This window comes from Emys orbicularis, chromosome 25 (genome assembly GCF_028017835.1).
Source record: "Emys orbicularis isolate rEmyOrb1 chromosome 25, rEmyOrb1.hap1, whole genome shotgun sequence".
NCBI lineage: Eukaryota > Metazoa > Chordata > Testudines > Emydidae > Emys > Emys orbicularis.
Genome location: NC_088707.1, coordinates 12,299,252 through 12,314,028, shown reverse-complemented (window position 1 = coordinate 12,314,028; position 14,777 = coordinate 12,299,252). Strand labels below are relative to the sequence as shown.

General features: G+C 54.5%; 1 protein-coding gene across 1 annotated transcript in view; it reads right to left on the bottom strand.

Moving 5' to 3' along the window:
- LOC135894652 (alpha-2-macroglobulin-like protein 1) overlaps positions 1-14,777 on the bottom strand; it is a 77,246-nt gene that overhangs the window by 24,692 nt on the left and 37,777 nt on the right. The gene's annotated exons all lie outside the window — the stretch shown is intronic.

The window sequence follows — 14,777 nt, the reverse complement described above, 5'->3', positions numbered from 1 at the left end:
CCAGTGGGCACCCCTACACCCATGGGACTGGCCTGAAAACCTGTGGCAACGTATTCACGTTGACTTCGCTGGGCCCCGTGAAGGAAACATGTTCTTGGTGGTGGTAGATGCCCATTCTAAATGGCCAGAAGTCTCTATAATGCAGTCCACTACTGAAGAGAGTACTATCCAAAAACTACGGGGACTCTTTAGTCATTTCGGTCTGCCAGAACAACTTGTGAGCGACAACGGACCGCAGTTCGTCTCTCAGGAGTTTCAAAATTTTATGAAGGCAAATGGAATACACCACTTCACTTCAGCACCATATCATCCATCCACCAATGGATTAGCTGAAAGATTTGTGCAGACAATGAAACAAGCTTTGAAATCGGCATGGGGACAACACTCCATTCCAAAGCATCTGGATACCTTCTTACTTTCCTACAGAAACACACCTCATGCTACGACCAAGGCATCCCCGGCCTTTCTAATGATGTGACGACAGCTGCGCACTTGCTTTGATCTGCTGAAACCTTCTGAACCCCGACAAATTGTGCAATGTCAGCAGCAATATCAAGTCATCAGACGGGCACTCAGAGCAAAAGACCGAACCTTTAGCCCGGGACAGCCGGTTTTGGCTCAGAATTATACTTCTGGAGCTAAATGGGTCCCTGCCACGATCATCACTCAAACAGGACCTGTTTCCTACACAGTCTGGACTGCAGAGAATCTCACCTGGCGGCGACATGTAGGTCAGCTGTTGCCAGGTCATGCCAGTCCTCAGAACACATCTTCAGTTGAGTTGTCTGACTTCATCTCTTCTGGCGAGACCCCGAATCAAGAATCACCTGTTCCTGACTGTTCTCCTCCATTCCTGCCGGCGGCTGAGATACCCCTTTGCCCGGCACGAGCTGATACCACCTCCTCACCCGTTCACGCTGCGAACCCTGAGCCCATTGTCAGGCCTGCGCCCATGGTACTTTCGGGTGCAACAACACCAGAAGTTCGCCGTAATCCACCTAGAGACAGAAGACCTCCTCAATGGCTGGATCTTTAGCTAGGGTGAACCCACGGTTATGGGGCAAAATAATCCCCCGGGTTTAGCCGGGAATGGAGGCAGTCTACCCTCCTTCTCTAGTCTAGTGTTTGTTTTATTTAGGGGATGTTCTTATTTAAGGGGGGAGGAATATGTTGTGTATTTGGTTGTCGTGCTTTTTGTTCCTATGGCAACTGAGTTAGATTATTAGGGGATAGCCAGCCAGTTCCAACTGGCTGGCCAGGTCAGTGAGTGTCTGTAAATAAATGGTTGCTTTGTAAGCTTGCTGCTCTCTGGTCTCAAGTGATTTCTTCCTAAACCTGCTGCCCCCAAGGATATGACAATGACCATCGGATTAGAGAAGACCGAAGAAGCATGTTCTTCTGGATGGAATGCCGAGATAGCTGCCTGGTGCACCCTGACAGAAGATATCACCAGGCCCTGCTGTTTTAGGGATAGGAGATATTCAAGTATAAGTGGGATCGACGCCTGCAAGGGGGGTGTGGCACGTTGCTCGCACCAACAGGAGAATCGCTTCCATTTGGCTAGGTAGGTGGCCCTTGTGGAGGGTTTCCTGCTGCCCAACAGAACCTGCTGCACGGAATGTGAGCAGCGCAGCTCCGCCCGAGTTAGCCATGCAGCATCCACGCTGTAAGGTGGAGCGATTGCAGGTCGGGGTGACAGAGTCGTCCATGGTCCTGGGAGATTAAGTCCGGCCACAGCGGGAGCGTGATCGGAGGCTCTACCGACAACTCCGGGAGTGTGGTGTACCCAGTGCTGCCTTGGCCAAGCTGGAGCGACCAGAATCATGCATGCCTTGTCCCTGCGCAGCTTGAGCAGGACCTTGTGGACCAGCAGGAATAGAGGGAAGGTGTAGAACAGCTGGTCTTTCCAAGGTAGTAGGAAAGCATCCGACAGGGAGCCCTGAGAGCGCCCCTGGAGGGAACAGAACACTTGGCACTTTCAGTTGACGCGTGAGGCGAATAGGTCGATCTGGGGAAACCCCCACCTCCGGAAGATGGAGTGGATGATATCTGGGCGAATCGACCACTCGTAAGTTTGAAATGACCTGCTGAGATGTTCCGCCAGCATGTTCTGGACTCCTGGGAGAAACAACGCCATGAGATGTATTGAGCGGGCTATGCAAAACTCCCACAGGCGAATGGCCTCTTGGCATAGGGGGGACGATCGAGCTCTCCCTTGCTTGTTGATGTAGAACATGGCCGTGGTGTTGTCTGTGAGGACTGCCACACAACAGCCATGTAGGAGACCGCAAAATGCCTGACATGCTAGGCGTACCGCCATCAGTTCTCGAACACTGATGTGCAGGGCTAGTTCGGATGTGGTCCAAAGGCCCTGTGTTTGGTGCTCCCCGAAGTGAGTGCCCCAGCCCAGAGATGATGCGTCTATGACCAGGTATAGGGAAGGTTGTGGGGCGTGAAATGGTACTCCTTCGCACACCGACTTGTGGTTCAGCCACCAGTTGAGGGAGGTCAAGACCAAATTCGGAATCATGACCACCATGTTCAGGCTGTCCCGGCATGGACGGTACACCGATGATATCCAGGCCTGAAGTGGGCGGAGCCGAAGTCTGGCATGCCTGGTTACATAAGTGCACGACGCCATGTGTCCCAAAAGGCCGAGGCACGTCCTTATTGTGGAAGTTGGGAAGCCCTGGAGGCTGCGGATGATGTTTGTGATAGCCTGAAAACGAGTGTCCGGCAGAAGAGCACGGGCGAGTCTGGAGTCTAAGACTGCCCCAATAAACTCTATTCTCTGGGTTGACTCCAGAGTGGACTTTTCTCTGTTGAGTAAGATGTCCAGCTTGTGGAATGTGCGCAGGGTGAGTTGGACATGGGATTGAACTTCTTCCCTGGTGTGGCCGTGAACCAGCCAGTCGTCCAGATACAGGAACACCTGTATCCTTTGCTGACGAAGGTAGGCTGCCACGATGGCCATACATTTGGTAAACACTCTCGGAGCCGTGGACAGCCCGCAGGGAAGGACGGCAAATTGGTAGTATACGTGGTTTACTACAAATCAAAGGAAGCATCTGTGCGGAGGGTAGATTGCTATGTGAAAATATGCGTCCTTCATGTCAAGGGTGGAGTACCAGTCTCCAGGATGCAGGGAAGGGATAATGGTTCCCAATGAGACCATGCGGAACTTCAACTTTACCATGAATTTGTTGAGTCCACGCAGATCTAAAATGGGTCGAAGTCTCCCTTTTGTCTTGGGGATCAGGAAATAGCAGGAGTAAAACCCCCTGCCCCTTAACTCTGATGGAACCTCCTCTATCGCTCCCATGGACAGGAGCGTAAAAACCTCCTGTATAAGGAGTTGCTCGTGAGAGGGGTCCCTGAAGAGGGACGGGGAGGGAGGATGGGAGGGGGGGGGACAAAGAAAATTGGAGAGCGTATCCCCTTTCCACTGTGCGAAGAACCCGTCGATCCGAGGCTATAAGGGACCACGCACGGTGGAAATGGGAGAGGCGATCCCGAAATAAAGGGAATGGATCCTGGGTGGTGGCTAGTACACCGTCCTCGGGTGCACCTTCAAAATTTTTGCCTGGGCCCTGAAGATGGTCTAGGAGGGCTTTGGTTCTAACCAGGTTGGTGGCCGGTGGATCTCCTTCTACCAGCTCGTCCACGTCTTCTGTGAAAGTCTTGTCTTGGACGAGGGGGAGGGTAGAACCTTTGGGGCTGTAGTCTAAAGGGCCTGTGCTGGGGTCCTGGGACATGCATTCCCAGGGAGCGCATGATGGTTCTGGAATCTTTAAGGCTCTATAACCGAGAGTCCGTTTTATCTGAGAACAGGCCCTGACCATCAAATGGCAGATCTTGAAGTGTCTGCTGCAGTTCTGGCGGTAAGCCAGACACTTGCAGCCAGGAAATGTGTCGCATAGCTATGCCCGACGCTAGTGTCCTAGCAGCAGAGTCTGCTATGTCTAGAGAGGCCTGTAAGGAGGTCCTAGCCACCTTTTTACCCTCTTCCACTAAGGCCCCAAACTCATCCCTCGACTCTTGGGGGATCAATTCCTTAAATTTACCCATGGAGTTCCATGAGTTATAATCATAGTGGCTCAAGAGCGCCTGTTGGTTTGCGGCTCTGAGCTGCCGACCCCCCGCTGAGTAAATTTTGCATCCAAACAAATCGAAGCGCTTGGCGTCCTTAGATTTGGGCGCTGCAGCCTGTTGACCATGGCGTTCCCTTGCGTTCACTGAGGACACCACTAGCGAACACAGCTGTGGGTGGGTGTAGAGATAATCATAATCTTTAGAGGGGACAAAGTATTTCTTCTCTACCCCTCTGGCAGTAGGTGGGATAGAGGCAGGGGTCTGCCATATCATGTTGTCGTTAGCCTGAATCGTACAGATGATGGGTAATGCTACCTGGGATGGGGCATCAGCTGAGAGGATGCTCACCACCGGGTCCTCCAATTCCACTATCTCCTCTGCCTGAAGATCCATGTTATGTGCCACCCTACATAACAGGTCTTGGTGGGCACGGAGGTCTATCGGGGGTGGACCCGAGGTTGCTGTCCCTTGCACCACCTCATCTGGAGAAGATGAGGAGGATGTGTCAGGGGGTAATGAATCCTGTGGTGGGTCCAGTTGCGAGGGGTCCTGATGACCAGGATCCATTGTACTGGGGTCTGGGCCTGCGTAGGAGTCGGTGCAGGTAGCTCCATACCCCCGGAGGGAGGATGACTGATGGTGGCCTCCCGTTCTCGGGGCTCTGAACGTGCTGAGCGGGAGGCCACCGGAAGAGCCCCTTGGGCTTGGTGATATGCCCACGGGGTCCAGAAAGACCAGTGTGCAGGATTCTGTCTAGGGTCTTCGGCCCCATCCTGCCAATGGCCCAGGTCGTCAGCTGCCTGACCCGGAGCAGGATAGGCTGAGCGGGAGGCGCCGTCAGACTGAGAAGAGCGTGAGGCAGATTGTGAGGGCCAGGGCGGTGCGGAGTGTGCCTGCGTTGACTCCACTGGGAACGGTGCCGTGCGGTGCCGGCCCACAGGAGAGCGGTCTCTGTGGGGTGCCGGGGAGTGGTACCGGGGTCGAGAATGGTGCCGATGGTCATGCCGGTACCGAGATCCAGACCTGGATTGCGATGAAGACCGTCTGTGGGAGCGGTGCTGGGAGCGGCCTCTCGAGCGGGATCGGCGCTCATACCGGTGCCAGGAACTGTGTCGGGAGTCCGAGCGGTACCGAGGTGCGGGGCGGTGCCGAGAGGTGGAACGGTACTGGGAGGAAGATCTGGGCCGCGAGTATGACCAGTGCCGTGCTAGAGAATGGCACCGGGACTGTGAGCGGCGCCGGGACCTGCTCCTAGACTGGGAGCGGTGCCGCGAGTCCACGCTCAGAGATGGAGGGCGTAGTAGGGCTGGCTTGCCCCTAGACTGCACCGTGCAGATGGGGTGCGGTGCCGCAGTCTGAGACGGTGCCGGTTCTGTGAGGGCAATGAGGTCCCTCACCATCGCAAACGTCTCTGGCATAGATGGAAGACAGGGCTCAACCACGGTACGGGTCGGGGAGCCAGTCCGCACCGGACTCAATGGCCCTACTGTCGGTGCCGGAGTCAACGGTGCTGATGTCGGCACCTGTATCCTCGGTCGCTCCAGTCCCAGACGCGAATCTGAGGTTGGCAAGGGGGGCGCCGGTGCCTGTTGTTGTGAGGCAGTCCCCTCCAGTTTACGAGGTCTCTTCCGACCCGGAGACAGGGATCGGCGCTGAGGAGCTTGCGGCGGACGCGGTGCCGGCGGAGGTCGGTGCCATGGGGTTTTATCCGTGTTTCCTCGCGGTGCAGTACCAGAGGTCGCCACCGGAGCACTGCGTACCGAGGTGCTCGGTGCCGGAGCTTGGCGTGCCAAAGGAGGCTCCGGGCTGAGGGCTGCCTCCATGAGGCGCTGTTTGAGCCTAAAGTCCCGCTCCTTTTTGGTTCTAGGCTGGAAAGCCTTGCAGATCTTACACTTCTCGGTCTGGTGAGACTCCCCGAGACACTTTAAACAAGAGTTGTGGGGGTCTCCCGTTGGCATAGGCTTAGAGCAGGTTGAGCACGGTTTAAAGCCCGGAGCCTTGGGCATGAGCCCGGGCGGCACACCGGGGGGAAGAGGAGGGAGAGACCCCCTTTCCGCCCGCTAACTTCACTTATAAACTACTCTAGAACTACTACTAGACTACTAAACTACACTAAATCTATAACTATACAACTAACAAACTAAATATAACAATATCTAACGGGAAAAGCTAGGGAGAGTGGAGGACAGCTATGCCACGCTCCACAGTTCCAACGACTGTCACGGGCAGTAAGAAGGATCTGAGGGGGTGCTGGGTCGGCTGGGGTATATATCCAGCACCATGAAGGCGCAACTCCAGGGGGCTCCACAGCCGACCCACCGGGTGTTGCTAGGGTACAAATTCTCCGACGGCTGTGCACACGGTGCGCGCACACCTAATTGGAATCGATATGAGCAAGCACTCGAAGAAGAAGGGATAATTGTCCGGGGGGACAGCTGGTAGTCCGTTCTCGGGCGCACCTTCAAAATGGGCGCTTAGGGCCCGGGGGTGGCTTGGACTGTCCTTGACCCTGTCCAGAAGGGGGACGAGACGGTCTGCATCGAGAGTATCTATTTCTTCAATGAGAAAAGTCCAGCCTGGGTCTAGGTGGGAAGGGGCGTTGCTGGGTGGCCTGGGGTTTAAATGGCTTTCTTTGGTTAGCCAGGGTATGCATACCTAAGGATTTAATAGTGTTTCTTGGGTCCTTTAAGGTATGTAAATAGGAATCAGTTTGCTCTGCAAACAGGCCCTGACCATCGAAGGGGAGGTCCTGGATGGTGTGCTGAACCTCAGGTGGGAACCCCGAAGACTGGAGCCAGGCATTCCCCCGCATAGCGATTCCCGACGCCAGGGTACACGCAGCCGCATCCAAAGCATCGAGGGAACCCTGGAGGGAGGTCCGAGCAACCAATTTACCCTCCTCAGCAATGGCCTCTAGTTCTGTACGAGCCTCTGCTGGGAGAAGATCTTGGAATTTGAGGACCACAGACCAAAATTGTACCTACTGAGGATCGCCAGCTGGTTAGCGATCCACAGCGAGAGACCCCCAGTAGAATAAACCTTTCTCCCAAAAAGGTCCAGCTGCTTAGCGTCCTTCGATTTGGGAAGAGGCCCTTGTTGGCCTTGCCTTTCTTTGGTGTTCACCGCGTCCACCACAAGCGAGCATGGGGCAGGGTGGGTGAAAAGGTATTCATAACCCCTGGTGGGGACAAAGTACTTTCTTTCTACCCCTTTAGCTGTGGGAGGGATAGAGGCTGGGGTTTGCCAGAGAGTCCTGGCATATCTTTGAATAGTTTTATTCATGGGAAGGGCCACCCTGGAAGGCCCTTCCAGGCCTAAAATGTCCACCATCGGGTCCTCCTCCTCCACAACCTCCTCAACTTGGAGGTTCATATTAAGAGCCATGCGCCTTAGCAGTTCCTGAAGGACCCTAAAGTCCATCGGAGGTGGACCAGACGTGGACGTGCCAGCCACAGCCTCATCAGGGGAGGACGAAGACGACTCCACCGGAAGAGCCGGTGCAGAGATAGTCTCTTGGTCAGCCATGGGCAGCTCCTCTTGGGGGCCTGGGGTAGCCCCTACCTCAGGCGCTGACTTCGCGGGTTGGTCCGGGTCTGAAGGGGGGTGGCTGAGGGTCGCCTCGGGAGGTCGGGCGTTTGAGTGTGATGATGTCCGGGCAACTGGGGGGGTGCCCTGGGCCTGATGATATGCCCAGGGAGTCCAAAATTGCCACTGGGGCTGCCAGTTGGGTGCTGGGGGGTCTTGACTGAGGCTTCCCGGGCCCGACTGGGGGATGTCCAAAACCCCTGAAGCTCTCCCCGACCTGCCAGAAGGAGATTGAGATCGTGACGGCCAAGGAGGGGGGTGCGCGAATGGAGCAAAGGGGGCACCGAGTCCCTTGGTAGGCGAGGGTCATGCGGGGATCGGCGTCGAGAGGCTGATCGCAACCAGTGCCGCGGTGGAGAGCGGTGCCGCGATGAGGAGTGGTGCCATGCGGTAGAATGGTGCCGCGATAAGGAGCGGTGCCGTGTTGATGAGCGGTGCCGTGATGGAGACCGGTGCCGAGCTCATGATCGGTGCCATGATAAAGAGCGGTGCCGTGACAGAGAGCGGGGCGACGACGGAGAGCGGTGCCGCTCCGGTGACCGGTGCCACGATGGAGAGCGGTGCTGCGATGGAGGGCGGTGCGCCGATGGGGAGCGGTGCTGCGATGGAGGGCGGTGGCAGGCCGTGGGCCGGTGCCGTGGTGACAGTTGACGCGGGGATTGGTGTTCCACACTGCCTCGGTCCGAACGGTGCCGTGAGGTCGCTGAGCGTGACCTGGACCTCAAGTGGGACCATGTTTCAGCAGTCGACAGCGACCTCGAGCGGGAACGGTTCCGAGGGTCGGGACTGCGGGACCAGCGCCACGAGTCTAACCGGTGCCGCGAGTCAGACCGGTACCTGGGGCGGTGCCAGGACTCAGAACGGCACCGGGACTCCGAGCAACATGTCTCATGGAGTCCCCAGGCAATGCTCTAGAACTGCTCCCCACAAAGCCAGTCAGGACTTTGGGGAGCCTCCTCTCCCTTGGAGCAGACTGTCTTCAGGGAAAGAAACTCACACAGCTTCACCTTCCTGAGTCTCTCCTTGGAGCATTCAGCATATGCCCCTCCATGCACTTCCCACAGCGAGTCTGCCCAGGTGTGGTCCTGGGGAAGCCTGAGGGTCCTCACGCACCCCCACTTCGCAGTCAGACGTGACTCTTATCCAGCCAGTAAAACAGAGGTTTATTAGATGACAGGAACACGGTCTAAAACAGAGCTTGTAGGTACAGAGAACAGGACCCCTCAGCTGGGTCCATTCTGGGGCCCAGCGAGCCAGACAACCCCGTCTGCCCTCACTTCCTGTCCCCAGCCAGCTCCAAACTGAAACCCCCTCCAGCCCCTCCTTTCTGGCCTTTTTCTCTTTCCCGGGCCAGGAGGTCACCTGATCTCTTTGTTCACTTTTAGCTATTCCCTTGCAGGGGGGAATGGCCCCAGCCATTTGTTGCCAGGATACAGGGTGTCGGCCATTTATGCACACTGGAGACTTAAGAAATGCATAGGGGAAACTGAGGCACCCACACAGTATTCAGAGGAAACATTAAGAACAGTCCCACTTCTTCACAGCATGGAGATGCTGGTCTGAGGGCTTCCAGTCCGAACATCGCCAGTTTACCCTTGGATGGTACCAGAACTCGGGTCAGAGCTGGTGCTGGGACCGGGGGCACTGGAGCCATCATTTCAATGAGCCCTCTGGCAGCCTCGAAGGTATCCAGGGTGGAAGGTAATGTAATCTCTTCCACTTGCATGGTCCCTTGTGCGGGGCTGGCGTGAGCAGACTGGGGCCTAGCGACCTTGTCCTGCTTAGAGGCCTGGTTCGAGGCTTGCTCGGTTGGGGCCGGAACAACTGCTTCGGCCCTAACAGGGGGTCCTCCCAAGGCTTGCTTCTTCCCAGCTACCGGGAAATGGGAGTGGTGCCGAGGCGGGCGTTTTTTGGGCCCAGGAGATCGTCGGTCCTGAGATGAGCGCAGGAACTTCTGTGGTGATGTAGACGGTACCTCTGGTGGAGCACGGCGCACCGAGGCACTCAGGCCCATGTCTTGAGAGGGCAGCAAAGCAGACTCCATAAGGAGTTGCTTGAGTCGAATTTCCCTTTCTTTTCTTGTCCGGGGCTTGAATGCCTTACAGATTTTACACTTCTCAGCCTGATGGCTCTCCCCCAGACACCTGAGACAGGAGTCGTGGGGGTCGCCCATAGGCATGGACTTGTTGCAAGACTTGCAAGGCTTGAAGCCCTGGGACGGCATGCCCCAGGGCCCCGCAGGGCAGTCATTGAGTGGGGAACTGCCCTCAACTACTAAACTACGCTTAACGCTATAGAGAAAACACTTAACACTAACTATGAACAATTAACTAACAATTAAGATAAGAGAAAGCTAGGGATTAGTGGAGCTAGGGACAAGAGACCACTGTTCCAACAACCATCACGGGCGGTAAGAAGGAACTGAAGGGGGGGTCGGGCCGGCAGTCTTATATACAACGCCATATCGGCGCCACTCCAGGGGGCTCCCCAGCCAGCCCGACGGGTAGCTGCTAGGGAAAAAGTTTCCGACATCCGTGCATGCAGCGTGCGCACACACCTAACTGGAATTGATATAAGCAATCACTCGAAGAAGAATGGAGCAGTTCTTAGAGGGTGTTCCTGAGGAAATAGAAAGGTACATCCTAGCTGGGAAGCCCAAAACTGTAATCGAGGTGGGGGAGATCGGAACCAAATGGGTGGAGGTGGCGGAAAAGAAAAAAGCTAGCAGCAGTTGGAGCAGATATCAGAAGGAGCAACCCGAAACAACACCTTACCACTGGGGGCAGCCCAAGACCCCACCTACGTCCCCCACTGACAGACCTGACCAAAAAGAAACAATGCAGTTCAGTGGACTGAAGAGTGTCAAAAGGCCTTTAACCAGCTTAAAGTGACACTCATGTCTGACCCTGTGCTAAGGGCCTCAGACTTTGACAACCCTTTCCCAGTAACCACAGATGCGTCCGAGCGAGGCGTGGGAGCAGTTTTAGTGCAGGAAGGACCGGATCAAGAATTCCATCCTGTCATGTTTCTCAGCAAAAAACTGTCTGAGAGGGAAAGCCACTGGTCAATCACCGGAAAGGAATGTTATGCCATTGTGTACACTCTGGAAAAGCTACGCCCATACGTTTGGGGACAGCGTTTCCACCTGCAAACTGAAGTGGCTGTGACGGGTTGGATCACAGAAACCCCCTTGGGAGCTGCCACCTGATGTGCAAAGACTACCCCTGCTTCTGTTTTCCCTGCCAGCTCAGGACTCCAGCACCCTGTCTTGCTGAACCAGACACTCCCGTCTGGCTCCAGACACAAACCCAGGATCTGAATCACTTGTCGCAAAGCTGCAAGTTTACCTGAAAACAGCTCATAGAAGTGTGCTTGTCTTTAGCACTCAGATGCCCAACTCCCAATGGGGTCTAAACCCAGATAAATCCATTTTACCCTGCATAAAGCTTATGCAGGGCAAACTCATAAATTGTTCGCCCTCTATAACATTGATAGAGAGATATGCAGTTGTTTGCTCCCCCAGGTATTAATACATACTCTGAGTAAATTACTAAATAAAAAGTGATTTTATTGAATACAGAAAATAGGATTTAAGTGGTTCCAAGTAGTAACAGACAGAACAAAGTAAGTCACAAGCAAAATAAAATAAAATGCGCAAATCTATGCCTAATCAAACTGAATACAGATAATCTCACCCTCAGAGATGCTTCAGTAAGTTTTTTCTCAGACTGGACACCTTCCAGGCCTGGGCACAATTCTTTCCCCTAGTACAGCTCTTGTTCCAGCTCAGGTGGTAGCTAGGGGATTCTTCATGATGGCTCCTCTCCTCCTCTCTTCTGTTCCACCCCTTTATATATCTTTTGCATAAGGCGGGAACCCTTTGTCCCTCTGGGTTTCCACCCCCCCTCACTGGAAAAGCACCAGGTTAAAGATGGATTCCAGTTCAGGTGACATGATCACATGTCACTGCAAGACTTCATTACTCACTTGCCAGCACACACATATACAGGAAGACTCACAGGTAAACACAACCATCTGCAGACAATGGGAGTCATCAAGATTTCAAACCATCATTAATGGCCCACACTTTACATAATTACAATAGGCCCTCAGAGTTACATTTTATATTTCTAGTTTTAGATACAAGAGTGGTACATTTATACAAATCAGATGATCATACTCAGTAGATTATAAGCTTTGTAATGATACCTTACAAGAGACCTTTTGCATGAAGCATATCCCAGTTACGTTACATTCACTTATTACCGTATTTTCTCTAAAACTATCCTGGTTACATTATATTGACTTATTATCAAGTTTTTATAAAACCATATAGACTGCACAACGTCACAGTGGCTTCATACCGTCAAGGAAAATAACAAAAAACTTCTTCGGTGGAGTTTAGCTCTCCAAGATTTAGATTTTGAAATACAACACATTTCAGGAGCTTCTAACAAAGTGGCTGATGCACTCTCCCATGAAAGTTTCCCAGAATCAACTGGTTAAAATTGTCCTTGAAATGTGGAAAATATTCATTCATAGATTCATAGATTCTAGGACTGGAAGGGACCTCGAGAGGTCATCGAGTCCAGTCCCCTGCCCTCATGGCAGGACCAAATACTGTCTAGATCATCCCTGATAGACATTTATCTAACCTACTCTTAAATATCTCCAGAGATGGAGATTCCATAACCTCCCTGGAGATTCCACAACCTCCTCTTGTTAGTTTTTATATACTCAGTAGTATATCTAGAGGCGCATGTGTCTTATTAAAAGACGGTTACTCACCGTTGTAACTGTTGTTCTTCGAGATGTGTTGCTCATATCCATTCCACTCAGGTGTGCGCGCGCCGCGTGCACGATCGTCGGAAAACTTTTACCCTAGCAACACCCGGTGGGTCGGCTGTGGAGCCCCCTGGAGTGGCGCCCTCATGGCGCTAGATATATACCGCAGCCGACCCAGCGCCCCCTCAGTTCCTTCTTGCCGGCTACTCCGACAGTGGGGAAGGGGGGCGGGTTTGGAATGGATATGAGCAACACATCTCGAAGAACAACAGTTACAACGGTGAGTAACCGTCTTTTCTTCTTCGAGTGCTTGCTCATATCCATTCCAGTCAGGTGACTCCCAAGCCCCACCTAGGTGGCGGGGTCGGAGTGAGACATCGCTGTGTGCAGAACCGCTGACCCGAAAGCAGCATCATCTCTGGATTGTTGCACCAGCGCATAGTGCGCCGCGAACGTGTGTACCGAAGACCACACTGCAGCTTTACAAATGTCCTGGATCGGGACTTGAGCCAGGAAGGCAGTCGAGGAGGCCTGGGCCCTCGTGGAGTGAGCGGTGAGGCGTGGTGTCGGGACACCGGCCAGGTCGTAGCAAGCACGAATGCAGGACGTGATCCAAGAGGACAGGCACTGTGAAGAGACCGGTGAGCCTTTCATCCGGTCGGCCACCGCAACGAAGAGTTGCGTCGTCTTCCTAAACGGCTTTGTACGGTCAATGTAGAAAGCCAGGGCCCTGCGTACGTCCAAAGAATGCAAACGCTGGTCTTGACGAGTAGCGTGAGGCTTTGGATTGAAGACCGGGAGAAAGATATCCTGGTTTACGTGGAAAGGTGAAATCACCTTTGGAAGAAAGGCAGGGTGGGGGCGAAGCTGCACCTTGTCCTTGTGGAACACCGTGTATGGGGGCTCGGACGTCAGCGCTCTGAGTTCAGAAACACGCCGTGCTGAGGTGATGGCTACGAGGAAGGCCGTCTTCCAGGATAAGTACAGGAGCGAACAGGTCGCTAATGGTTCAAACGGGGGCCCTTTGAGCCTGGAGAGAACGAGGTTGAGGTCCCACGTTGGAACCGGCTGGCGTATTTGTGGGTACAGCCGGTCCAAGCCCTTGAGGAATCTAACGACCATCGGGTTAGAGAAGACTGATGACGGGAGTTCTCCTGGGTGGAATGCCGAAATGGCGGCGAGGTGAACCCTGATTGAAGATATCGCCAAGCCCTGCTGCCTTAGGGACAGGAGATAGTCCAGTATGAGAGGGATAGGTGCCTGCAAGGGGGACGTAGCTCGTTGCTGACACCAACAGGAGAACCGCTTCCACTTGGCTAAGTAAGTGGACCGTGTAGAGGGCTTTCTACTTCCCAGCAGGATCTGCTGGACGGACTGCGAACATTGTTGCTCCGTCTGATTCAGCCATGGAGCATCCACGCTGTGAGGTGGAGCAATTGCAGGTCGGGGTGACACAGATGGCCGTGGTCCTGGGAGATGAGATCCGGACTCAAGGGGAGCGTGATCGGCGCTTGAACCGACAGCTCCAACAGTGTGGTGTACCAGTGCTGCCTCGGCCAAGCGGGAGCCACTAGAATTACTCGTGCCTGGTCGGTGCGGATCTTGAGCAGTACCCTGTGGACAAGCGGAAATGGGGGAAAGGCGTAGAACAGGTGGCCCTTCCACGTTAGAAGGAAAGCGTCCGACAGAGAGCCTGGAGCTCGGCCGTAAAGGGAGCAGAATGCGTGGCACTTCCTGTTGGCCCGGGATGCGAATAGGTCGACCTGGGGAAATCCCCACCTCCGGAAGACGGAATAGATGATGTCCGGGCGAATCGACCACTCGTGCGTCTGGAAGGACCTGCTGAGATGGTCCGCCAGCGTATTCTGGACTCCAGGCAGGAATGATGCGGTGAGATGGATCGAGTGGGCGATGCAGAAGTCCCACAGGCGAATGGCCTCTTGGCATAGGAGCGATGAGTGGGCTCCGCCTTGCTTGTTGATGTAAAACATGGCCGTGGTGTTGTCGGTGAGGACCAGCACGCAACGGCCCTGTAGGAAGTTGAGGAATGCCTGGCAGGCTAGGCGCACCGCCATCAGTTCCCGGACGTTGATGTGTAGGGCTAGTTCGGATGCGGACCACGGGCCCTGGGTATGACGCTCCCCGAGGTGAGCGCCCCATCCTAGAGATGAAGCGTCCGTGACTAGGTGGAGGGAGGGTTGTGGGGCGTGAAAAGGCACTCCTGCACAGACCGCCGCGCGATCCAACCACCAGGTGAGGGAGGTCAAGACCGAGGGCGGGACCGTGACCAGCATGTTCAGGTCGTCCCGGTGAGG